Source organism: Oncorhynchus mykiss, unplaced genomic scaffold (genome assembly GCF_013265735.2).
Source record: "Oncorhynchus mykiss isolate Arlee unplaced genomic scaffold, USDA_OmykA_1.1 un_scaffold_835, whole genome shotgun sequence".
In the NCBI taxonomy this organism is placed as follows: Eukaryota; Metazoa; Chordata; class Actinopteri; order Salmoniformes; family Salmonidae; genus Oncorhynchus; species Oncorhynchus mykiss.
In genome coordinates this window covers 22495-45940 of record NW_023494282.1, presented here as the reverse complement: position 1 = coordinate 45940, position 23446 = coordinate 22495, and the positions used below count along the sequence as shown (strand labels likewise).

The window sequence follows — 23446 nt, the reverse complement described above, 5'->3', positions numbered from 1 at the left end:
AGTTGACAAAAAAATTACAATCTGAGACATATTGATCTGAAGTCTATTGCACTTCCACCTCTGATAGGAACTGTCTGACAGAGAAAAAACATTGAATGAGGGACATTTTAGACTGAGTAACATAACCAAAAAAGTAGCACTCCACCTCTCAAGATACACTTAGAAAGTAGTTGATTTCAAGGGGGCGCCAGTATTTGATCCTGAGAAATTGTCTAATAAGGGAGATTTTAGCTTGTGATCAACATAACCTAATAAAGAAAACTCTCTCTTTGAAAACGTACCCATAAAGTGTTTGATTTCAAGTTGACAAAAAAATTAGAATCTGAGACATATTGATCTGAAGTCTATTGCACTTCCACCTCTGATAGGAACTGTCTGACAGAGAAAAAACATTGAATGAGGGACATTTTAGACTGAGTAACATAACCAAAAAAGTAGCACTCCACCTCTCAAGATACACTTAGAAAGTAGTTGATTTCAAGGGGTTGCCAGGATTTGAACGTGAGAAATAGTCTAATAAGGGACAATTTTCCCTGAGTAACATATACCAGAAAAGAGTCCTCTACCCTCAAAATACTCTTAGAAAGCTCTTGATTTTAAGGGGGCACCGGGATTTGAACCTGGGACCTCTTGATCTGCAGTCAAATGCTCTACCACTGAGCTATACCCCCTCTGCTAGAAACTGCCTGAAGGCGGAAAAATTGTCTAATAAGGGACATTATAGCTGGAGATCAACAAAATCTAATGAAGAACACTCTTTCTCTGAAAACATACCCAGAAAGTATTTGATTTGAAGATGACAAATATATTACAATCTGAGACCTATTGATCTGAAGTCTATTGCACTTCCACCTCTGATAGGAACTGTCTGACAGAGAAAAACCATTGAATGAGGGACATTTTAGACTGAGTAACATAACAAAAAAAGGAGCACTCCCTCTCTCAAAATACACTTAGAAAGTACTTGATTTCAAGCGGGTGACAGGATTTGAACTTGAGAAATTGTCTAATAAGGGACAATTTTGCCTGAGTAACATATTCGAAAAAAGAGTCCTCTACCCTCAAAATACTCTTTGAAATCACTTGATTTAAAGGGGGCATCAGGATTTGAACCTGGGACCTCTTGATCTGCAGTCAAATGCTCTACCACTGAGCTATACCCCCTCTGCTTGAAATTGTCTAAAGGCCAAAAAATTGTCTAATAAGGGACATTATAGCTGGAGATCAACAAAAACTAATGAAGAACACTCTCTCTCTGAAAACATACCCATAAAGTATTTGATTTGAAGATGACAAATATATTACAATCTGAGACCTATTGATCTGAAGTCTATTGCACTTCCACCTCTGATAGGAACTGTCTGACAGAGAAAAACCATTGAATGAGGGACATTTTAGACTGAGTAACATAACCAAAAAAGGAGCACTCCCTCTCTCAAGATACACTTAGAAAGTACTTGATTTCAAGGGGGGCGCCAGGATTTGATACTGAGAAATTGTCTAACAAGGGAGATTTTAGCTTGTGATCAACATAACCTAATAAAGAAAACTCTCTCTTTGAAAATGTACCCATAAAGTGTTTGATTTAAAGTTGACAAAAAAATTACAATCTGAGACCTATTGATCTGAAGTCTATTGCACTTCCACCTCTGTTAGGAACTGTCTGACAGAGAAAAAACATCTAATGAGGGACATTTTAGCAGAGCACTCCCTCTCTCAAGAAACACTGAGAAAGTACTTGATTTCAATGGGGCGCCAGAATTTGATCCTGAGAAATTGTCTAATAAGGGAGATTTTAGCTTGTGATCAACATAACCTAATAAAGAAAACTCTCTCTTTGAAAACGTACCCATAAAGTGTTTGATTTCAAGTTGACAAAAAAATTACAATCTGAGACCTACTGATCTGAAGTCTATTGCACTTCCACCTCTGATAGGAACTGTCTGACAGAGAAAAACCATTGAATGAGGGACATTTTAGACTGAGTAACATAACCAAAAAAGGAGCACTCCCTCTCTCAAGATACACCTAGAAAGTACTTGATTTCAAGGGGGGCGCCAGGATTTGATACTGAGAAATTGTCTAACAAGGGAGATTTTAGCTTGTGATCAACATAACCTAATAAAGAAAACTCTCTCTTTGAAAATGTACCCATAAAGTGTTTGATTTCAAGTTGACAAAAAAATTACAATCTGAGACCTATTGATCTGAAGTCTATTGCACTTCCTCCTCTGATAGGAACTGTCTGACAGAGAAAAACCATTGAATGAGGGACATTTTAGACTGAGTAACATAACCAAAAAAGGAGCACTCCCTCTCTCAAAATACACTTAGAAAGTACTTGATTTCAAGGGGGTGACAGGATTTGAACTTGAGAAAATGTCTAATAATGGACAATTTTGCCTGAGTAACATATTCGAAAAAAGAGTCCTCTACCCTCAAAATACTCTTTGAAAGCACTTGATTTAAAGGGGGCATCAGGATTTGAACCTGGGACCTCTTGATCTGCAGTCAAATGCTCTACCACTGAGCTATACCCCCTCTGCTAGAAACTGTCTAAAGGCGGAAAAATTGTCTAATAAGGGACATTATAGCTGGAGATCAACAAAAACTAATGAAGAACACTCTCTCTCTGAAAACATACCCATAAAGTATTTGATTTGAAGATGACAAATATATTACAATCTGAGACCTATTGATCTGAAGTCTGTTGCACTTCCACCTCTGTTAGGAACTGTCTGACAGAGAAAAACCATGTAATGAGGGACATTTTAGCAGAGCACTCCCTCTCTCAAGAAACACTGAGAAAGTACTTGATTTCAAGGGGGGCGCCAGGATTTTATACTGTCAAATTGTCTAACAAGGGAGATTTTAGCTTGTGATCAACATAACCTAATAAAGAAAACTCTCTCTATGAAAACGTACCCATAAAGTGTTTTGATTTCAAGTTGACAAAAAAATTACAATCTGAGACCTATTGATCTGAAGTCTATTGCACTTCCTCCTCTGATAGGAACTGTCTGACAGAGAAAAACCATTGAATGAGGGACATTTTAGACTGAGTAACATAACCAAAAAAGGAGCACTCCCTCTCTCAAAATACACATAGAAAGTACTTGATTTCAAGCGGGTGACAGGATTTGAACTTGAGAAATTGTCTAATAAGGGACATTTTTGACTGAGTAACATATTCGAAAAAAGAGTCCTCTACCCTCAAAATACTCTTTGAAAGCACTTGATTTAAAGGGGGCATCAGGATTTGAACCTGGGATCTCTTGATCTGCAGTCAAATGCTCTACCACTGAGCTATACCCCCTCTGCTTGAAACTGTCTAAAGGCCGAAAAATTGTCTAATAAGGGACATTATAGCTGGAGATCAACAAAAACTAATGAAGAACACTCTCTCTCTGAAAACATACCCATAAAGTATTTGATTTGAAGATGACAAATATATTACAATCTGAGACCTATTGATCTGAAGTCTATTGCACTTCCACCTCTGATAGGAACTGTCTGACAGAGAAAAACCATTGAATGAGGGACATTTTAGACTGAGTAACATAACCAAAAAAGGAGCACTCCCTCTCTCAAGATACACTTAGAAAGTACTTGATTTCAAGGGGGGCGCCAGGATTTGATACTGAGAAATTGTCTAACAAGGGAGATTTTAGCTTGTGATCAACATAACCTAATAAAGAAAACTCTCTCTTTGAAAACGTACCCATAAAGTGTTTGATTTCAAGTTGACAAAAAAATTACAATCTGAGACCTATTGATCTGAAGTCTATTGCACTTCCTCCTCTGATAGGAACTGTCTGACAGAGAAAAAACATTGAATGAGGGACATTTTAGACTGAGTAACATAACCAAAAAAGGAGCACTCCCTCTCTCAAAATACACTTAGAAAGTACTTGATTTCAAGGGGGTGACAGGATTTGAACTTGAGAAATTGTCTAATAATGGACAATTTTGCCTGAGTAACATATTCGAAAAAAGCGTCCTCTACCCTCAAAATACTCTTTGAAAGCACTTGATTTAAAGGGGGCATCAGGATTTGAACCTGGGACCTCTTGATCTGCAATCAAATGCTCTACCACTGAGCTATACCCCCTCTGCTAGAAACTGTCTAAAGGCGGAAAAATTGTCTAATAAGGGACATTATAGCTGGAGATCAACAAAAACTAATGAAGAACACTCTCTCTCTGAAAACATACCCATAAAGTATTTGATTTGAAGATGACAAATATATTACAATCTGAGACCTATTGATCTGAAGTCTGTTGCACTTCCACCTCTGTTAGGAACTGTCTGACAGAGAAAAACCATGTAATGAGGGACATTTTAGCAGAGCACTCCCTCTCTCAAGAAACACTGAGAAAGTACTTGATTTCAAGGGGGCGCGAGTATTTGATCCTGAGAAATTGTCTAATAAGGGAGATTTTAGCTTGTGATCAACATAACCTAATAAAGAAAACTCTCTCTTTGAAAACGTACCCATAAAGTGTTTGATTTCAAGTTGACAAAAAAATTACAATCTGAGACCTATTGATCTGAAGTCTATTGCACTTCCACCTCTGATAGGAACTGTCTGACAGAGAAAAAACATTGAATGAGGGACATTTTAGACTGAGTAACATAACCAAAAAAGTAGCACTCCACCTCTCAAGATACACTTAGAAAGTAGTTGATTTCAAGGGGGTGCCAGGATTTGAACGTGAGAAATAGTCTAATAAGGGACAATTTTCCCTGAGTAACATATACCAAAAAAGAGTCCTCTACCCTCAAAATACTCATAGAAAGCTCTTGATTTTAAGGGGGCACCGGGATTTGAACCTGGGACCTCTTGATCTGCAGTCAAATGCTCTACCACTGAGCTATACCCCCTCTGCTAGAGACTGTCTAAAGGCAGAAAAATTGTCCAATAAGGGACATTATAGCTGTAGATCAACAAAAACTAATATAGAACACTCTCTCTCTCTGAAAACATACCCATAAAGTATTTGATTTGAAGATGACAAATATATTACAATCTGAGACCTATTGATCTGAAGTCTATTGCACTTCCTCCTCTGATAGGAACTGTCTGACAGAGAAAAAACATTGAATGAGGGACATTTTAGACTGAGTAACATAACCAAAAAAGGAGCACTCCCGCTCTCAAAATACACTTAGAAAGTACTTGATTTCAAGGGGGTTTCAGGATTTGAACTTGAGAAATTGTCTAATAAGGGACAATTTTGCCTGAGTAACATATTCGGAAAAAAAAGTCATCTACCCTCAAAATACTCTTTGAAAGCTCTTGATTTTAAGGGGGCATCAGGATTTGAACCTGGGACCTCTTGATCTGCAGTCAAATGCTCTACCACTGAGCTATACCCCCTCTGCTAGAAACTGCCTAAAGGCAGAAAAATTGTCCAATAAGGGACATTATAGCTGTAGAACCTAGAAAGTATATGATTTCAAGATGACAAATATATTATAATCTGAGACCTATTGATCTGAAGTCTGTTGCACTTCCACCTCTGTTAAGAACTGTCTGACAGAGAAAAACCATCTAATGAGGGACATTTTAGCAGAGCACTCCCTCTCTCGAGAAACACTGAGAAAGTACTTGATTTCAAGGGGGCGCCAGTATTTGATCCTGAGAAATTGTCTAATAAGGGAGATTTTAGCTTGTGATCAACATAACCTAATAAAGAAAACTCTCTCTTTGAAAACGTACCCATAAAGTGTTTGATTTCAAGTTGACAAAAAAATTACAATCTGAGACCTATTGGTCTTTGGCACTTCCACCTCTGATAGGAACTGTCTGACAGAGAAAAAACATTGAATGAGGGACATTTTAGACTGAGTAACATAACCAAAAAAGGAGCACTCCCTCTCTCAAGATACACTTAGAAAGTACTTGATTTCAAGGGGGCGCCAGTATTTGATCCTGAGAAATTGTCTAATAAGGGAGATTTTAGCTTGTGATCAACATAACCTAATAAAGAAAACTCTCTCTTTGAAAACGTACCCATAAAGTGTTTGATTTCAAGTTGACAAAAAAATTACAATCTGAGACATATTGATCTGAAGTCTATTGCACTTCCACCTCTGATAGGAACTGTCTGACAGAGAAAAAACATTGAATGAGGGACATTTTAGACTGAGTAACATAACCAAAAAAGTAGCACTCCACCTCTCAAGATACACTTAGAAAGTAGTTGATTTCAAGGGGGCGCCAGTATTTGATCCTGAGAAATTGTCTAATAAGGGAGATTTTAGCTTGTGATCAACATAACCTAATAAAGAAAACTCTCTCTTTGAAAACGTACCCATAAAGTGTTTGATTTCAAGTTGACAAAAAAATTAGAATCTGAGACATATTGATCTGAAGTCTATTGCACTTCCTCCTCTGATAGGAACTGTCTGACAGAGAAAAACCATTGAATGAGGGACATTTTAGACTGAGTAACATAACCAAAAAAGGAGCACTCCCTCTCTCAAGATACACTTAGAAAGTACTTGATTTCAAGGGGGGCGCCAGGATTTGATACTGAGAAATTGTCTAACAAGGGAGATTTTAGCTTGTGATCAACATAACCTAATAAAGAAAACTCTCTCTTTGAAAATGTACCCATAAAGTGTTTGATTTCAAGTTGACAAAAAAATTACAATCTGAGACCTATTGATCTGAAGTCTATTGCACTTCCTCCTCTGATAGGAACTGTCTGACAGAGAAAAACCATTTGAATGAGGGACATTTTAGACTGAGATCGACAAAAACTAATATAGAACACTCTCTCTCTCTGAAAACATACCCATAAAGTAATTGATTTCTTGATGACAAAAGTATTACAATCTGAGACCTATTGATCTGAAGTCTGTTGCACTTCCACCTCTGTTAGGAACTGTCTGACAGAGAAAAACCATCTAATGAGGGACATTTTAGCAGAGCACTCCCTCTCTCAAGAAACACTGAGAAAGTACTTGATTTCAAGGGGGGCGCCAGGATTTGATACTGAGAAATTGTCTAACAAGGGAGATTTTAGCTTGTGATCAACATAACCTAATAAAGAAAACTCTCTCTTTGAAAACGTACCCATAAAGTGTTTGATTTCAAGTTGACAAAAAAATTACAATCTGAGACCTATTGATCTGAAGTCTATTGCACTTCCTCCTCTGATAGGAACTGTCTGACAGAGAAAAACCATTGAATGAGGGACATTTTAGACTGAGTAACATAACCAAAAAAGGAGCACTCCCTCTCTCAAAATACACTTAGAAAGTACTTGATTTCAAGGGGGTGACAGGATTTGAACTTGAGAAATTGTCTAATAAGGGACAATTTTGCCTGAGTAACATATTCGGAAAAAAAGTCCTCTACCCTCAAAATACTCTTTGAAAGCTCCTGATTTTAAGGGGGCATCAGGGTTTGAACCTGGGACCTCTTGATCTGCAGTCAAAGACTCTACCACTGAGCTATACCCCCCCTGCTAGAAACTGTCTAAAGGCGGAAAAATTGTCTAATAAGGGACATAATAGCTGGAGATCGACAAAAACTAATAAAGAAAACTCTCTCTTTGAAAACGTACCCATAAAGTGCATGATTTCAAGTTGACAAAAAAATTACAATCTGAGACCTATTGATCTGAAGTCTATTGCACTTCCTCCTCTGATAGGAACTGTCTGACAGAGAAAAACCATTGAATGAGGGACATTTTAGACTGAGTAACATAACCAAAAAAGGAGCACTCCCTCTCTCAAAATACACTTAGAAGATACTTGATTTCAAGGGGGGCGCCAGGATTTGACACTGAGAAATTGTCTAATAAGGGACAATTTTCCCTGAGTAACATATTCGAAAAAAGAGTCCTCTACCCTCAAAATACTCTTTGAAAGCACTTGATTTAAAGGGGGCATCAGGATTTGAACCTGGGACCTCTTGATCTGCAGTCAAATAGTCTACCACTGAGCTATACCCCCTCTGCTTGAAACTGTCTAAAGGCCGAAAAATTGTCTAATAAGGGACATTATAGCTGGAGATCAACAAAAACTAATGAAGAACACTCTCTCTGAAAACATACCCATAAAGTATTTGATTTGAAGATGACAAATATATTACAATCTGAGACCTATTGATCTGAAGTCTATTGCACTTCCACCTCTGATAGGAACTGTCTGACAGAGAAAAACCATTGAATGAGGGACATTTTAGACTGAGTAACATAACCAAAAAAGGAGCACTCCCTCTCTCAAAATACACTTAGAAAGTACTTGATTTCAAGGGGGTGACAGGATTTGAACTTGAGAAATTGTCTAATAAGGGACAATTTTGCCTGAGTAACATATTCAAAAAAAGAGTCCTCTACCCTCAAAATACTCTTTGAAAGCACTTGATTTAAAGGGGGCATCAGGATTTGAACCTGGGACCTCTTGATCTGCAGTCAAATGCTCTACCACTGAGCTATACCCCCTCTGCTAGAAACTGTCTAAAGGCGGAAAAATTGTCAAATAAGGGACATAATAGCTGGAGATCGACAAAAACTAATAAAGAACACTCTCTCTCTGAAAACATACCCATAAAGTAATTGATTTCTTGATGACAATAATATTACCATCTGAGACCTATTGATCTGAAGTCTGTTGCACTTCCACCTCTGTTAGGAACTGTCTGACAGAGAAAAACCATCTAATGAGGGACATTTTTGCAGAGCACTCCCTCTCTCAAGAAACACTGAGAAAGTACTTAATTTCAAGGGGGCGCCAGTATTCGATCCTGAGAAATTGTCTAATAAGGGAGATTTTAGCTTGTGATCAACATAACCTAATAAAGAAAACTGTCTCTTTGAAAACATACCCATAAAGTGTTTGATTTCAAGTTGACAAAAAAATTACAATCTGAGACCTATTGATCTGAAGTCTTTTGCACTTCCACCTCTGATAGGAACTGTCTGACAGAGAAAAACCATTGAATGAGGGACATTTTAGACTGAGTAACATAACCAAAAAAGGAGCACTCCCTCTCTCAAAATACACTTAGAAAGTACTTGATTTCAAGGGGGTGACAGGATTTGAACTTGAGAAATTGTCTAATAAGGGACAATTTTGCCTGAGTAACATATTCGAAAAAAGAGTCCTCTACCCTCAAAATACTCTTTGAAAGCACTTGATTTAAAGGGGGCATCAGGATTTGAACCTGGGACCTCTTGATCTGCAGTCAAATGCTCTACCACTGAGCTATACCCCCTCTGCTAGAAACTGACTAAAGGCGGAAAAATTGTCAAATAAGGGACATAATAGCTTGAGATCAACAAAAACTAATAAAGAACACTCTCTCTCTGAAAACATACCCATAAAGTAATTGATTTCTTGATGACAATAATATTACCATCTGAGACCTATTGATCTGAAGTCTGTTGCACTTCCACCTCTGTTAGGAACTGTCTGACAGAGAAAAACCATCTAATGAGGGACATTTTAGCAGAGCACTCCCTCTCTCAAGAAACACTGAGAAAGTACTTGATTTCAAGGGGGGCGCCAGGATTTGATACTGAGAAATTGTCTAACAAGGGAGATTTTAGCTTGTGATCAACATAACCTAATAAAGAAAACTCTCTCTTTGAAAACGTACCCATAAAGTGTTTGATTTCAAGTTGACAAAAAAATTACAATCTGAGACCTATTGATCTGAAGTCTATTGCACTTCCTCCTCTGATAGGAACTGTCTGACAGAGAAAAACCATTGAATGAGGGACATTTTAGACTGAGTAACATAACCAAAAAAGGAGCACTCCCTCTCTCAAAATACACTTAGAAAGTACTTGATTTCAAGGGGGTGACAGGATTTGAACTTGAGAAATTGTCTAATAAGGGACAATTTTGCCTGAGTAACATATTCGGAAAAAAAGTCCTCTACCCTCAAAATACTCTTTGAAAGCTCTTGATTTTAAGGGGGCATCAGGGTTTGAACCTGGGACCTCTTGATCTGCAGTCAAAGACTCTACCACTGAGCTATACCCCCCCTGCTAGAAACTGTCTAAAGGCGGAAAAATTGTCTAATAAGGGACATAATAGCTGGAGATCGACAAAAACTAATAAAGAAAACTCTCTCTTTGAAAACGTACCCATAAAGTGCTTGATTTCAAGTTGACAAAAAAATTACAATCTGAGACCTATTGATCTGAAGTCTATTGCACTTCCTCCTCTGATAGGAACTGTCTGACAGAGAAAAACCATTGAATGAGGGACATTTTAGACTGAGTAACATAACCAATAAAGGAGCACTCCCTCTCTCAAGATACACTTAGAAAGTACTTGATTTCAAGGGGGGCGCCAGGATTTGACACTGAGAAATTGTCTAATAAGGGACAATTTTCCCTGAGTAACATATTCGAAAAAAGAGTCCTCTACCCTCAAAATACTCTTTGAAAGCACTTGATTTAAAGGGGGCATCAGGATTTGAACCTGGGACCTCTTGAACTGCAGTCAAATGCTCTACCTCTGAGCTATACCCCCTCTGCTTGAAACTGTCTAAAGGCCGAAAAATTGTCTAATAAGGGACATTATAGCTGGAGATCAACAAAAACTAATGAAGAACACTCTCTCTGAAAACATACCCATAAAGTATTTGATTTGAAGATGACAAATATATTACAATCTGAGACCTATTGATCTGAAGTCTATTGCACTTCCACCTCTGATAGGAACTGTCTGACAGAGAAAAACCATTGAATGAGGGACATTTTAGACTGAGTAACATAACCAAAAAAGGAGCACTCCCTCTCTCAAAATACACTTAGAAAGTACTTGATTTCAAGGGGGTGACAGGATTTGAACTTGAGAAATTGTCTAATAAGGGACAATTTTGCCTGAGTAACATATTCAAAAAAAGAGTCCTCTACCCTCAAAATACTCTTTGAAAGCACTTGATTTAAAGGGGGCATCAGGATTTGAACCTGGGACCTCTTGATCTGCAGTCAAATGCTCTACCACTGAGCTATACCCCCTCTGCTAGAAACTGTCTAAAGGCGGAAAAATTGTCAAATAAGGGACATAATAGCTGGAGATCGACAAAAACTAATAAAGAACACTCTCTCTCTGAAAACATACCCATAAAGTAATTGATTTCTTGATGACAATAATATTACCATCTGAGACCTATTGATCTGAAGTCTGTTGCACTTCCACCTCTGTTAGGAACTGTCTGACAGAGAAAAACCATCTAATGAGGGACATTTTTGCAGAGCACTCCCTCTCTCAAGAAACACTGAGAAAGTACTTAATTTCAAGGGGGCGCCAGTATTCGATCCTGAGAAATTGTCTAATAAGGGAGATTTTAGCTTGTGATCAACATAACCTAATAAAGAAAACTGTCTCTTTGAAAACATACCCATAAAGTGTTTGATTTCAAGTTGACAAAAAAATTACAATCTGAGACCTATTGATCTGAAGTCTATTGCACTTCCACCTCTGATAGGAACTGTCTGACAGAGAAAAACCATTGAATGAGGGACATTTTAGACTGAGTAACATAACCAAAAAAGGAGCACTCCCTCTCTCAAAATACACTTAGAAAGTACTTGATTTCAAGGGGGTGACAGGATTTGAACTTGAGAAATTGTCTAATAAGGGACAATTTTGCCTGAGTAACATATTCGAAAAAAGAGTCCTCTACCCTCAAAATACTCTTTGAAAGCACTTGATTTAAAGGGGGCATCAGGATTTGAACCTGGGACCTCTTGATCTGCAGTCAAATGCTCTACCACTGAGCTATACCCCCTCTGCTAGAAACTGTCTAAAGGCGGAAAAATTGTCTAATAAGGGACATAATAGCTGGAGATCGACAAAAACTAATATAGAACACTCTCTCTCTGAAAACATACCCATAAAGTAATTGATTTCTTGATGACAATAATATTACCATCTGAGACCTATTGATCTGAAGTCTGTTGCACTTCCACCTCTGTTAGGAACTGTCTGACAGAGAAAAACCATCTAATGAGGGACATTTTAGCAGAGCACTCCCTCTCTCAAGAAACACTGAGAAAGTACTTAATTTCAAGGGGGCGCCAGTATTCGATCCTGAGAAATTGTCTAATAAGGGAGATTTTAGCTTGTGATCAACATAACCTAATAAAGAAAACTGTCTCTTTGAAAACATACCCATAAAGTGTTTGATTTCAAGTTGACAAAAAAATTACAATCTGAGACCTATTGATCTGAAGTCTATTGCACTTCCACCTTTGACAGGAACTGTCTGACAGAGAAAAAACATTGAATGAGGGACATTTTAGACTGAGTAACATAACCAAAAAAGGAGCACTCCCTCTCTCAAAATACACTTAGAAAGTACTTGATTTCAAGGGGGTGACAGGATTTGAACGTGAGAAATTGTCTAATAAGGGACAATTTTGCCTGAGTAACATATTCGGAAAAAAAGTCCTCAACCCTCAAAATACTCTTAGAAAGCTCTTGATTTTAAGGGGGCATCAGAATTTGAACCTGGGACCTCTTGATCTGCAGTCAAATGCTCTACCACTGAGCTACACCCCCTCTGCTAGAAACTGTCTAAAGGCGGAAAAATTGTCAAATAAGGGACATTATAGCTGGAGATCAACAAAAACTAATATAGAACACTCTCTCTCTCTGAAAACATACCCATAAAGTATTTGATTTCAAGATGACAAATATATTACAATCTGAGACCTATTGATCTGAAGTCTGTTGCACTTCCACCTCTGTTAGGAACTGTCTGACAGAGAAAAACCATCTAATGAGGGACATTGTTGCAGAGCACTCCCTCTCTCAAGAAACACTGAGAAAGTACTTGATTTCAAGGGGGCGCCAGTATTTGATCCTGAGAAATTGTCTAATAAGGGAGATTTTAGCTTGTGATCAACATAACCTAATAAAGAAAACTCTCTCTTTGAAAACGTACCCATAAAGTGTTTGATTTCAAGTTGACAAAAAATTACAATCTGAGACATATTGATCTTAAGTCTATTGCACTTCCACCTCTGATAGGAACTATCTGACAGAGAAAAAACATTGAATGAGGGACATTTTAGACTGAGTAACATAACCAAAAAAGGAGCACTCCCTCTCTCAAGATACACTTAGAAAGTACTTGATTTCAAGGGGGTGCCAGGATTTGAACGTGAGAAATTGTCTAATAAGGGACAATTTTGCCTGAGTAACATATTCGAAAAAAGAGTCCTCTACCCTCAAAATACTCTTTGAAAGCACTTGATTTTAAGGGGGCATCAGAATTTGAACCTGGGACCTCTTGATCTGCAGTCAAATGCTCTACCACTGAGCTATACCCCCTCTGCTAGAAACTGTCTAAAGGCGGAAAAATGGTCAAATAAGGGACATAATAGCTGGAGATCGACAAAAACTAATAAAGAACTCTCTCTCTCTGAAAACATACCCATAAAGTAATTGATTTCTTGATGACAATAATATTACCATCTGAGACCTATTTATCTGAAGTATGTTGCACTTCCACCTCTGTTAGGAACTGTCTGACAGAGAAAAACCATCTAATGAGGGACATTGTTGCAGAGCACTCCCTCTCTCAAGAAACACTGAGAAAGTACTTGATTTCAAGGGGGCGCCAGTATTTGATCCTGAGAAATTGTCTAATAAGGGAGATTTTAGCTTGTGATCAACATAACCTAATAAAGAAAACTCTCTCTTTGAAAACGTACCCATAAAGTGTTTGATTTCAAGTTGACAAAAAATTACAATCTGAGACATATTGATCTTAAGTCTATTGCACTTCCACCTCTGATAGGAACTATCTGACAGAGAAAAAACATTGAATGAGGGACATTTTAGACTGAGTAACATAACCAAAAAAGGAGCACTCCCTCTCTCAAGATACACTTAGAAAGTACTTGATTTCAAGGGGGTGCCAGGATTTGAACGTGAGAAATTGTCTAATAAGGGACAATTTTGCCTGAGTAACATATTCGAAAAAAGAGTCCTCTACCCTCAAAATACTCTTTGAAAGCACTTGATTTAAAGGGGGTATCAGGATTTGAACCTGGGACCTCTTGATCTGCAGTCAAATGCTCTACCACTGAGCTTTACCCCCTCTGCTAGAAACTGTCTAAAGGCGGAAAAATGGTCAAATAAGGGACATAATAGCTGGAGATCGACAAAAACTAATAAAGAACACTCTCTCTCTGAAAACATACCCATAAAGTAATTGATTTCTTGATGACAATAATATTACCATCTGAGACCTATTTATCTGAAGTCTGTTGCACTTCCACCTCTGTTAGGAACTGTCTGACAGAGAAAAACCATCTAATGAGGGACATTTTTGCAGAGCACTCCCTCTCTCAAGAAACACTGAGAAAGTACTTGATTTCAAGGGGGCGCCAGTATTTGATCCTGAGAAATTGTCTAATAAGGGAGATTTTAGCTTGTGATCAACATAACCTAATAAAGAAAACTCTCTCTTTGAAAACGTACCCATAAAGTGTTTGATTTCAAGTTGACAAAAAATTACAATCTGAGACATATTGATCTTAAGTCTATTGCACTTCCACCTCTGATAGGAACTATCTGACAGAGAAAAAACATTGAATGAGGGACATTTTAGACTGAGTAACATAACCAAAAAAGGAGCACTCCCTCTCTCAAGATACACTTAGAAAGTACTTGATTTCAAGGGGGTGCCAGGATTTGAACGTGAGAAATTGTCTAATAAGGGACAATTTTGCCTGAGTAACATATTCGAAAAAAGAGTCCTCTACCCTCAAAATACTCTTTGAAAGCACTTGATTTAAAGGGGGTATCAGGATTTGAACCTGGGACCTCTTGATCTGCAGTCAAATGCTCTACCACTGAGCTATACCCCCTCTGCTAGAAACTGTCTAAAGGCGGAAAAATGGTCAAATAAGGGACATAATAGCTGGAGATCGACAAAAACTAATAAAGAACACTCTCTCTCTGAAAACATACCCATAAAGTAATTGATTTCTTGATGACAATAATATTACCATCTGAGACCTATTTATCTGAAGTCTGTTGCACTTCCACCTCTGTTAGGAACTGTCTGACAGAGAAAAACCATCTAATGAGGGACATTTTTGCAGAGCACTCCCTCTCTCAAGAAACACTGAGAAAGTACTTGATTTCAAGGGGGCGCCAGTATTTGATACTGAGAAATTGTCTAATAAGGGAGATTTTAGCTTGTGATCAACATAACCTAATAAAGAAAACTCTCTCTTTGAAAACGTACCCATAAAGTGTTTGATTTCAAGTTGACAAAAAATTACAATCTGAGACATATTGATCTTAAGTCTATTGCACTTCCACCTCTGATAGGAACTATCTGACAGAGAAAAAACATTGAATGAGGGACATTTTAGACTGAGTAACATAACCAAAAAAGGAGCACTCCCTCTCTCAAGATACACTTAGAAAGTACTTGATTTCAAGGGGGTGCCAGGATTTGAACGTGAGAAATTGTCTAATAAGGGACAATTTTGCCTGAGTAACATATTCGAAAAAAGAGTCCTCTACCCTCAAAATACTCTTTGAAAGCACTTGATTTAAAGGGGGTATCAGGATTTGAACCTGGGACCTCTTGATCTGCAGTCAAATGCTCTACCACTGAGCTATACCCCCTCTACTAGAAACTGTCTAAAGGCGGGAAAATAGTCAAATAAGGGACAATTTTGCCTAAGTAACATATTCGGAAAAAAAAGTCCTCTACCCTCAAAATACATTTAGAAAGCACTTGATTTTAAGGGGGCATCAGGATTTGAACCTGGGACCTCTTGATCTGCAGTCAAATGCTCTACCACTGAGCTATACCCCCTCTGCTAGAAACTGTCTAAAGGCGGAAAAATTGTCTAATAAGGGACATTATAGCTGGAGATCAACAAAAACTAATATAGAAAACTCTCTCTCTCTGAAAACATACCCAAGTCTATTGCACTTCCTCCTCTGATAGGAACTGTCTGACAGAGAAAAACCATTGAATGAGGGACATTTTTGCCTGAGTAACATATTCGAAAAAAGAGTCCTCTACCCTCAAAATACTCTTTGAAAGCACTTGATTAAAGGGGGTATCAGGATTTGAACCTCGGACCTCTTGATCAGCAGTCAAATGCTCTACCACTGAGCTATACCCCCTCTGCTAGAAACTGTCTAAAGGCGGAAAAATTGTCAAATAAGGGACATTATAGCTGGAGATCAACAAAAACTAATATAGAACACTCTCTCTCTCTGAAAACATACCCATAAAGTATTTGATTTCAAGATGACAAATATATTACAATCTGAGACCTATTGATCTGAAGTCTGTTGCACTTCCACCTCTGTTAGGAACTGTCTGACAGAGAAAAACCATCTAATGAGGGACATTTTAGCAGAGCACTCCCTCTCTCAAGATACACTTAGAAAGTAGTTGATTTCAAGGGGGCGCCAGTATTTGATCCTGAGAAATTGTCTAATAAGGGAGATTTTAGCTGGAGATCAACAAAAACTAATGAAGAACACTCTCTCTCTGAAAACATACCCATAAAGTATTTGATTTGAAGATGACAAATATATTACAATCTGAGACATATTGATCTGAAGTCTATTGCACTTCCACCTCTGATAGGAACTATCTGACAGAGAAAAACCATTGAATGAGGGACATTTTAGACTGAGTAACATAACCAAAAAAGGAGCACTCCCTCTCTCAAAATACACTTAGAAAGTACTTAATTTCAAGGGGGCATCAGGAATTGAACCTGGGTCCTCTTGATCTGCAGTCAAATGCGCTACCACTGAGCTATACCCCCTCTGCTAGAAATTGTCGAAAGGCAGAACAATTGTCCAATAAGGGACATTATAGCTGGAGATCAACAAAAACTAATATAGAAACACTCTCTCTCTCTGAAAACATACCCAGAAAGTATTTGATTTCAAGATGACAAATATATTATAATCTGAGACCTATTGATCTGAAGTCTTTTGCACTTCCACCTCTGATAGGAACTGTCTGACAGAGAAAAACCATTGAATGAGGGACATTTTAGACTGAGTAACATAACCAAAAAAGGAGCACTCCCTCTCTCAAGATACACTTAGAAAGTACTTGATTTCAAGGGGGTGCCAGGATTTGAGCGTGAGAAATTGTCTAATAAGGGACAATTTTCTATGAGTAACATATTCGAAAAAAGAGTCCTCTACCCTCAAACAACTCTTTCAAAGCATTTCATTTAAAGGGGGCATCAGGATTTGATCCTGAGAAATTGTCTAATAAGGGAGATTTTAGCTTGTGATCAACATAACCTAATAAAGAAAACTCTCTCTCTGAAAACATACACATAAAGTATTTGATTTCAAGTTGACCAATTTTTTTTAACTCTGAGACCTATTGATCTGAAGTCTGTTGCACTTCCACCTCTGTTAGGAACTGTCTGACAGAGAAAAACCATCTAATGAGAGACATTTTAGCAGAGCACTCCCTCTCTCAAGAAACACTGAGAAAGTACTTGATTTCAAGGGGGCGCCAGTATTTGATCCTGAGAAATTGTCTAATAAGGGAGATTTTAGCTTGTGATCAACATAACCTAATAAAGAAAACTCTCTCTTTGAAAACGTACCAATAAAGTGTTAAAGTTCAAGTTGACAGAAAAATTACAATCTGAGACCTATTGATCTGAAGTCTTTGGCACTTCCACCTCTGATAGGAACTGTCTGACAGAGAAAAAACATTGAATGAGGGACATTTTAGACTGAGTAACATAACCAAAAAAGGAGCACTCCCTCTCTCAAGATACACTTAGAAAGTACTTGATTTCAAGGGGGCGGCAGTATTTGATCCTGAGAAATTGTCTAATAAGGGAGATTTTAGCTTGTGATCAACATAACCTAATAAAGAAAACTCTCTCTTTGAAAACGTACCCATAAAGTGTTTGATTTCAAGTTGACAAAAAAATTAGAATCTGAGACATATTGATCTGAAGTCTATTGCACTTCCACCTCTGATAGGAACTGTCTGACAGAGAAAAAACATTGAATGAGGGACATTTTAGACTGAGTAACATAACCAAAAAAGTAGCACTCCACCTCTCAAGATACACTTAGAAAGTAGTTGATTTCAAGGGGGTGCCAGGATTTGAACGTGAGAAATAGTCTAATAAGGGACAATTTTCCCTGAGTAACATATACCAAAAAAGAGTCCTCTACCCTCAAAATACTCTTAGAAAGCTCTTGATTTTAAGGGGGCACCGGGATTTGAACCTGGGACCTCTTGATCTGCAGTCAAATGCTCTACCACTGAGCTATACCCCCTCTGCTAGAAACTGCCTAAAGGCGGAAAAATTGTCTAATAAGGGACATTATAGCTGGAGATCAACAAAATCTAATGTAGAACACTCTTTCTCTGAAAACATACCCATAAAGTATTTGATTTGAAGATGACAAATATATTACAATCTGAGACCTATTGATCTGAAGTCTGTTGCACTTCCACCTCTGTTAGGAACTGTCTGACAGAGAAAAACCATCTAATGAGGGACATTTTAGCAGAGCACTCCCTCTCTCAAGAAACACTGAGAAAGTACTTGATTTCAAGGGGGCGCCAGTATTTGATCCTGAGAAATTGTCAAATAAGGGAGATTTTAGCTTGTGATCAACATAACCTAATAAAGAAAACTCTCTCTTTGAAAAGTTATCCATAAAGTGTTTGATTTCAAGTTGACAAAAAAATTACAATCTGAGACCTATTGATCTGAAGTCTTTGGCACTTCCACCTCTGATAGGAACTGTCTGACAGAGAAAAAACATTGAATGAGGGACATTTTAGACTGAGTAACATAACCAAAAAAGGAGCACTCCCTCTCTCAAGATACAATTAGAAAGTACTTGATTTCAAGGGGGCGCCAGTATTTGATCCTGAGAAATTGTCTAATAAGGGAGATTTTAGCTTGTGATCAACATAACCTAATAAAGAAAACTCTCTCTTTGAAAACGTACCCATAAAGTGTTTGATTTCAAGTTGACAAAAAAATTAGAATTTGAGACATATTGATCTGAAGTCTATTGCACTTCCACCTCTGATAGGAACTGTCTGACAGAGAAAAAACATTGAATGAGGGACATTTTAGACTGAGTAACATAACCAAAAAAGTAGCACTCCACCTCTCAAGATACACTTAGAAAGTAGTTGATTTCAAGGGGGTGCCAGGATTTGAACGTGAGAAATAGTCTAATAAGGGACAATTTTCCCTGAGTAACATATACCAAAAAAGAGTCCTCTACCCTAAAAAATACTCTTAGAAAGCTCTTGATTTCAAGGGGACACCGGGATTTGAACCTGGGACCTCTTGATCTGCAGTCAAATGCTCTACCTCTGAGCTATACCCCCTCTGCTAGAAACTGCCTAAAGGCGGAAAAATTGTCTAATAAGGGACATTATAGCTGGAGATCAAAAAATCTAATGAAGAACACTCTTTCTCTGAAAACATACCCAGAAAGTATTTGATTTGAAGATGACAAATATATTACAATCTGAGACCTATTGATCTGAAGTCTGTTGCACTTCCACCTCTGTTAGGAACTGTCTGACAGAGAAAAACCATCTATTGAGGGACATTTTAGCAGAGCACTCCCTCTCTCAAGAAACACTGAGAAAGTACTTGATTTCAAGGGGGCGCCAGTATTTGATCCTGAGAAATTGTCAAATAAGGGAGATTTTAGCTTGTGATCAACATAACCTAATAAAGAAAACTCTCTCTTTGAAAACTTATCCATAAAGTGTTTGATTTCAAGTTGACAAAAAAATTACAATCTGAGACCTATTGATCTGAAGTCTTTGGCACTTCCACCTCTGATAGGAACTGTCTGACAGAGAAAAAACATTGAATGAGGGACATTTTAGACTGAGTAACATAACCAAAAAAGGAGCACTCCCTCTCTCAAGATACAATTAGAAAGTACTTGATTTCAAGGGGGCGCCAGTATTTGATCCTGAGAAATTGTCTAATAAGGGAGATTTTAGCTTGTGATCAACATAACCTAATAAAGAAAACTCTCTCTTTGAAAACGTACCCATAAAGTGTTTGATTTCAAGTTGACAAAAAAATTAGAATCTGAGACATATTGATCTGAAGTCTATTGCACTTCCACCTCTGATAGGAACTGTCTGACAGAGAAAAAACATTGAATGAGGGACATTTTAGACTGAGTAACATAACCAAAAAAGTAGCACTCCACCTCTCAAGATACACTTAGAAAGTAGTTGATTTCAAGGGGGTGCCAGGACTTGAACGTGAGAAATTGTCTAATAAGGGACAATTTTGCCTGAGTAACATATTCGAAAAAAGAGTCCTCTACCCTCAAAATACTCTTTGAAAGCACTTGATTTAAAGGGGGCATCAGGATTTGAACCTGGGACCTCTTGATCTGCAGTCAAATGCTCTACCACTGAGCTATACCCCCTCTGCTAGAAACTGTCTAAAGGCGGAAAAATTGTCAAATAAGGGACATAATAGCTGGAGATCGACAAAAACTAATAAAGAACACTCTCTCTCTGAAAACATACCCATAAAGTAATTGATTTCTTGATGACAATAATATTACCATCTGAGACCTATTGATCTGAAGTCTGTTGCACTTCCACCTCTGTTAGGAACTGTCTGACAGAGAAAAACCATCTAATGAGGGACATTTTTGCAGAGCACTCCCTCTCTCAAGAAACACTGAGAAAGTACTTAATTTCAAGGGGGCGCCAGTATTCGATCCTGAGAAATTGTCTAATAAGGGAGATTTTAGCTTGTGATCAACATAACCTAATAAAGAAAACTGTCTCTTTGAAAACATACCCATAAAGTGTTTGATTTCAAGTTGACAAAAAAATTACAATCTGAGACCTATTGATCTGAAGTCTATTGCACTTCCACCTCTGATAGGAACTGTCTGACAGAGAAAAACCATTGAATGAGGGACATTTTAGACTGAGTAACATAACCAAAAAAGGAGCACTCCCTCTCTCAAAATACACTTAGAAAGTACTTGATTTCAAGGGGGTGACAGGATTTGAACTTGAGAAATTGTCTAATAAGGGACAATTTTGCCTGAGTAACATATTCGAAAAAAGAGTCCTCTACCCTCAAAATACTCTTTGAAAGCACTTGATTTAAAGGGGGCATCAGGATTTGAACCTGGGACCTCTTGATCTGCAGTCAAATGCTCTACCACTGAGCTATACCCCCTCTGCTAGAAACTGTCTAAAGGCGGAAAAATTGTCAAATAAGGGACATAATAGCTGGAGATCAACAAAAACTAATAAAGAACACTCTCTCTCTGAAAACATACCCATAAAGTAATTGATTTCTTGATGACAATAATATTACCATCTGAGACCTATTGATCTGAAGTCTGTTGCACTTCCACCTCTGTTAGGAACTGTCTGACAGAGAAAAACCATCTAATGAGGGACATTTTAGCAGAGCACTCCCTCTCTCAAGAAACACTGAGAAAGTACTTGATTTCAAGGGGGGCGCCAGGATTTGATACTGAGAAATTGTCTAACAAGGGAGATTTTAGCTTGTGATCAACATAACCTAATAAAGAAAACTCTCTCTTTGAAAACGTACCCATAAAGTGTTTGATTTCAAGTTGACAAAAAAATTACAATCTGAGACCTATTGATCTGAAGTCTATTGCACTTCCTCCTCTGATAGGAACTGTCTGACAGAGAAAAACCATTGAATGAGGGACATTTTAGACTGAGTAACATAACCAAAAAAGGAGCACTCCCTCTCTCAAAATACACTTAGAAAGTACTTGATTTCAAGGGGGTGACAGGATTTGAACTTGAGAAATTGTCTAATAAGGGACAATTTTGCCTGAGTAACATATTCGGAAAAAAAGTCCTCTACCCTCAAAATACTCTTTGAAAGCTCTTGATTTTAAGGGGGCATCAGGGTTTGAACCTGGGACCTCTTGATCTGCAGTCAAAGACTCTACCACTGAGCTATACCCCCCCTGCTAGAAACTGTCTAAAGGCGGAAAAATTGTCTAATAAGGGACATAATAGCTGGAGATCGACAAAAACTAATAAAGAAAACTCTCTCTTTGAAAACGTACCCATAAAGTGCTTGATTTCAAGTTGACAAAAAAATTACAATCTGAGACCTATTGATCTGAAGTCTATTGCACTTCCTCCTCTGATAGGAACTGTCTGACAGAGAAAAACCATTGAATGAGGGACATTTTAGACTGAGTAACATAACCAATAAAGGAGCACTCCCTCTCTCAAGATACACTTAGAAAGTACTTGATTTCAAGGGGGGCGCCAGGATTTGACACTGAGAAATTGTCTAATAAGGGACAATTTTCCCTGAGTAACATATTCGAAAAAAGAGTCCTCTACCCTCAAAATACTCTTTGAAAGCACTTGATTTAAAGGGGGCATCAGGATTTGAACCTGGGACCTCTTGAACTGCAGTCAAATGCTCTACCTCTGAGCTATACCCCCTCTGCTTGAAACTGTCTAAAGGCCGAAAAATTGTCTAATAAGGGACATTATAGCTGGAGATCAACAAAAACTAATGAAGAACACTCTCTCTGAAAACATACCCATAAAGTATTTGATTTGAAGATGACAAATATATTACAATCTGAGACCTATTGATCTGAAGTCTATTGCACTTCCACCTCTGATAGGAACTGTCTGACAGAGAAAAACCATTGAATGAGGGACATTTTAGACTGAGTAACATAACCAAAAAAGGAGCACTCCCTCTCTCAAAATACACTTAGAAAGTACTTGATTTCAAGGGGGTGACAGGATTTGAACTTGAGAAATTGTCTAATAAGGGACAATTTTGCCTGAGTAACATATTCAAAAAAAGAGTCCTCTACCCTCAAAATACTCTTTGAAAGCACTTGATTTAAAGGGGGCATCAGGATTTGAACCTGGGACCTCTTGATCTGCAGTCAAATGCTCTACCACTGAGCTATACCCCCTCTGCTAGAAACTGTCTAAAGGCGGAAAAATTGTCAAATAAGGGACATAATAGCTGGAGATCGACAAAAACTAATAAAGAACACTCTCTCTCTGAAAACATACCCATAAAGTAATTGATTTCTTGATGACAATAATATTACCATCTGAGACCTATTGATCTGAAGTCTGTTGCACTTCCACCTCTGTTAGGAACTGTCTGACAGAGAAAAACCATCTAATGAGGGACATTTTTGCAGAGCACTCCCTCTCTCAAGAAACACTGAGAAAGTACTTAATTTCAAGGGGGCGCCAGTATTCGATCCTGAGAAATTGTCTAATAAGGGAGATTTTAGCTTGTGATCAACATAACCTAATAAAGAAAACTGTCTCTTTGAAAACATACCCATAAAGTGTTTGATTTCAAGTTGACAAAAAAATTACAATCTGAGACCTATTGATCTGAAGTCTATTGCACTTCCACCTCTGATAGGAACT

At 37.9% G+C, this 23446-nt stretch overlaps 30 non-coding genes across 30 annotated transcripts; all 30 read right to left on the bottom strand.

Annotated features, from left to right (window-relative positions):
• Positions 1 to 599: 599 nt before the first annotated feature.
• trnac-gca lies at positions 600 to 671 on the bottom strand. Its single transcript has one exon. It is a non-coding gene; the product is annotated as a tRNA-Cys (tRNA).
• Positions 672 to 1092: 421 nt separating this feature from the next.
• Positions 1093 to 1164, bottom strand: trnac-gca. The gene has a single exon. It is a non-coding gene; the product is annotated as a tRNA-Cys (tRNA).
• Positions 1165 to 2469: 1305 nt separating this feature from the next.
• On the bottom strand, positions 2470 to 2541 carry trnac-gca. The gene has a single exon. It is a non-coding gene; the product is annotated as a tRNA-Cys (tRNA).
• Positions 2542 to 3244: 703 nt separating this feature from the next.
• trnac-gca lies at positions 3245 to 3316 on the bottom strand. Its single transcript has one exon. It is a non-coding gene; the product is annotated as a tRNA-Cys (tRNA).
• A 723-nt stretch (positions 3317 to 4039) lies between these two features.
• trnac-gca lies at positions 4040 to 4111 on the bottom strand. The gene has a single exon. It is a non-coding gene; the product is annotated as a tRNA-Cys (tRNA).
• Positions 4112 to 4812: 701 nt separating this feature from the next.
• trnac-gca lies at positions 4813 to 4884 on the bottom strand. Its single transcript has one exon. It is a non-coding gene; the product is annotated as a tRNA-Cys (tRNA).
• A 424-nt stretch (positions 4885 to 5308) lies between these two features.
• trnac-gca lies at positions 5309 to 5380 on the bottom strand. Its single transcript has one exon. It is a non-coding gene; the product is annotated as a tRNA-Cys (tRNA).
• Positions 5381 to 7402: 2022 nt separating this feature from the next.
• On the bottom strand, positions 7403 to 7474 carry trnac-gca. Its single transcript has one exon. It is a non-coding gene; the product is annotated as a tRNA-Cys (tRNA).
• A 422-nt stretch (positions 7475 to 7896) lies between these two features.
• On the bottom strand, positions 7897 to 7968 carry trnac-gca. The gene has a single exon. It is a non-coding gene; the product is annotated as a tRNA-Cys (tRNA).
• A 419-nt stretch (positions 7969 to 8387) lies between these two features.
• On the bottom strand, positions 8388 to 8459 carry trnac-gca. Its single transcript has one exon. It is a non-coding gene; the product is annotated as a tRNA-Cys (tRNA).
• A 701-nt stretch (positions 8460 to 9160) lies between these two features.
• Positions 9161 to 9232, bottom strand: trnac-gca. Its single transcript has one exon. It is a non-coding gene; the product is annotated as a tRNA-Cys (tRNA).
• Positions 9233 to 9934: 702 nt separating this feature from the next.
• trnac-gca lies at positions 9935 to 10006 on the bottom strand. Its single transcript has one exon. It is a non-coding gene; the product is annotated as a tRNA-Cys (tRNA).
• Positions 10007 to 10428: 422 nt separating this feature from the next.
• trnac-gca lies at positions 10429 to 10500 on the bottom strand. The gene has a single exon. It is a non-coding gene; the product is annotated as a tRNA-Cys (tRNA).
• A 419-nt stretch (positions 10501 to 10919) lies between these two features.
• Positions 10920 to 10991, bottom strand: trnac-gca. Its single transcript has one exon. It is a non-coding gene; the product is annotated as a tRNA-Cys (tRNA).
• A 701-nt stretch (positions 10992 to 11692) lies between these two features.
• trnac-gca lies at positions 11693 to 11764 on the bottom strand. The gene has a single exon. It is a non-coding gene; the product is annotated as a tRNA-Cys (tRNA).
• Positions 11765 to 12465: 701 nt separating this feature from the next.
• trnac-gca lies at positions 12466 to 12537 on the bottom strand. The gene has a single exon. It is a non-coding gene; the product is annotated as a tRNA-Cys (tRNA).
• A 702-nt stretch (positions 12538 to 13239) lies between these two features.
• trnac-gca lies at positions 13240 to 13311 on the bottom strand. The gene has a single exon. It is a non-coding gene; the product is annotated as a tRNA-Cys (tRNA).
• A 700-nt stretch (positions 13312 to 14011) lies between these two features.
• On the bottom strand, positions 14012 to 14083 carry trnac-gca. Its single transcript has one exon. It is a non-coding gene; the product is annotated as a tRNA-Cys (tRNA).
• Positions 14084 to 14783: 700 nt separating this feature from the next.
• trnac-gca lies at positions 14784 to 14855 on the bottom strand. The gene has a single exon. It is a non-coding gene; the product is annotated as a tRNA-Cys (tRNA).
• Positions 14856 to 15555: 700 nt separating this feature from the next.
• trnac-gca lies at positions 15556 to 15627 on the bottom strand. The gene has a single exon. It is a non-coding gene; the product is annotated as a tRNA-Cys (tRNA).
• A 121-nt stretch (positions 15628 to 15748) lies between these two features.
• Positions 15749 to 15820, bottom strand: trnac-gca. The gene has a single exon. It is a non-coding gene; the product is annotated as a tRNA-Cys (tRNA).
• A 245-nt stretch (positions 15821 to 16065) lies between these two features.
• trnas-gcu lies at positions 16066 to 16137 on the bottom strand. Its single transcript has one exon. It is a non-coding gene; the product is annotated as a tRNA-Ser (tRNA).
• A 584-nt stretch (positions 16138 to 16721) lies between these two features.
• Positions 16722 to 16793, bottom strand: trnac-gca. Its single transcript has one exon. It is a non-coding gene; the product is annotated as a tRNA-Cys (tRNA).
• Positions 16794 to 18219: 1426 nt separating this feature from the next.
• trnac-gca lies at positions 18220 to 18291 on the bottom strand. The gene has a single exon. It is a non-coding gene; the product is annotated as a tRNA-Cys (tRNA).
• A 1003-nt stretch (positions 18292 to 19294) lies between these two features.
• On the bottom strand, positions 19295 to 19366 carry trnac-gca. Its single transcript has one exon. It is a non-coding gene; the product is annotated as a tRNA-Cys (tRNA).
• A 1001-nt stretch (positions 19367 to 20367) lies between these two features.
• trnac-gca lies at positions 20368 to 20439 on the bottom strand. The gene has a single exon. It is a non-coding gene; the product is annotated as a tRNA-Cys (tRNA).
• Positions 20440 to 21140: 701 nt separating this feature from the next.
• Positions 21141 to 21212, bottom strand: trnac-gca. Its single transcript has one exon. It is a non-coding gene; the product is annotated as a tRNA-Cys (tRNA).
• A 702-nt stretch (positions 21213 to 21914) lies between these two features.
• trnac-gca lies at positions 21915 to 21986 on the bottom strand. The gene has a single exon. It is a non-coding gene; the product is annotated as a tRNA-Cys (tRNA).
• Positions 21987 to 22408: 422 nt separating this feature from the next.
• On the bottom strand, positions 22409 to 22480 carry trnac-gca. The gene has a single exon. It is a non-coding gene; the product is annotated as a tRNA-Cys (tRNA).
• Positions 22481 to 22899: 419 nt separating this feature from the next.
• Positions 22900 to 22971, bottom strand: trnac-gca. The gene has a single exon. It is a non-coding gene; the product is annotated as a tRNA-Cys (tRNA).
• Between the last annotated feature and the right edge of the window lie 475 nt (positions 22972 to 23446).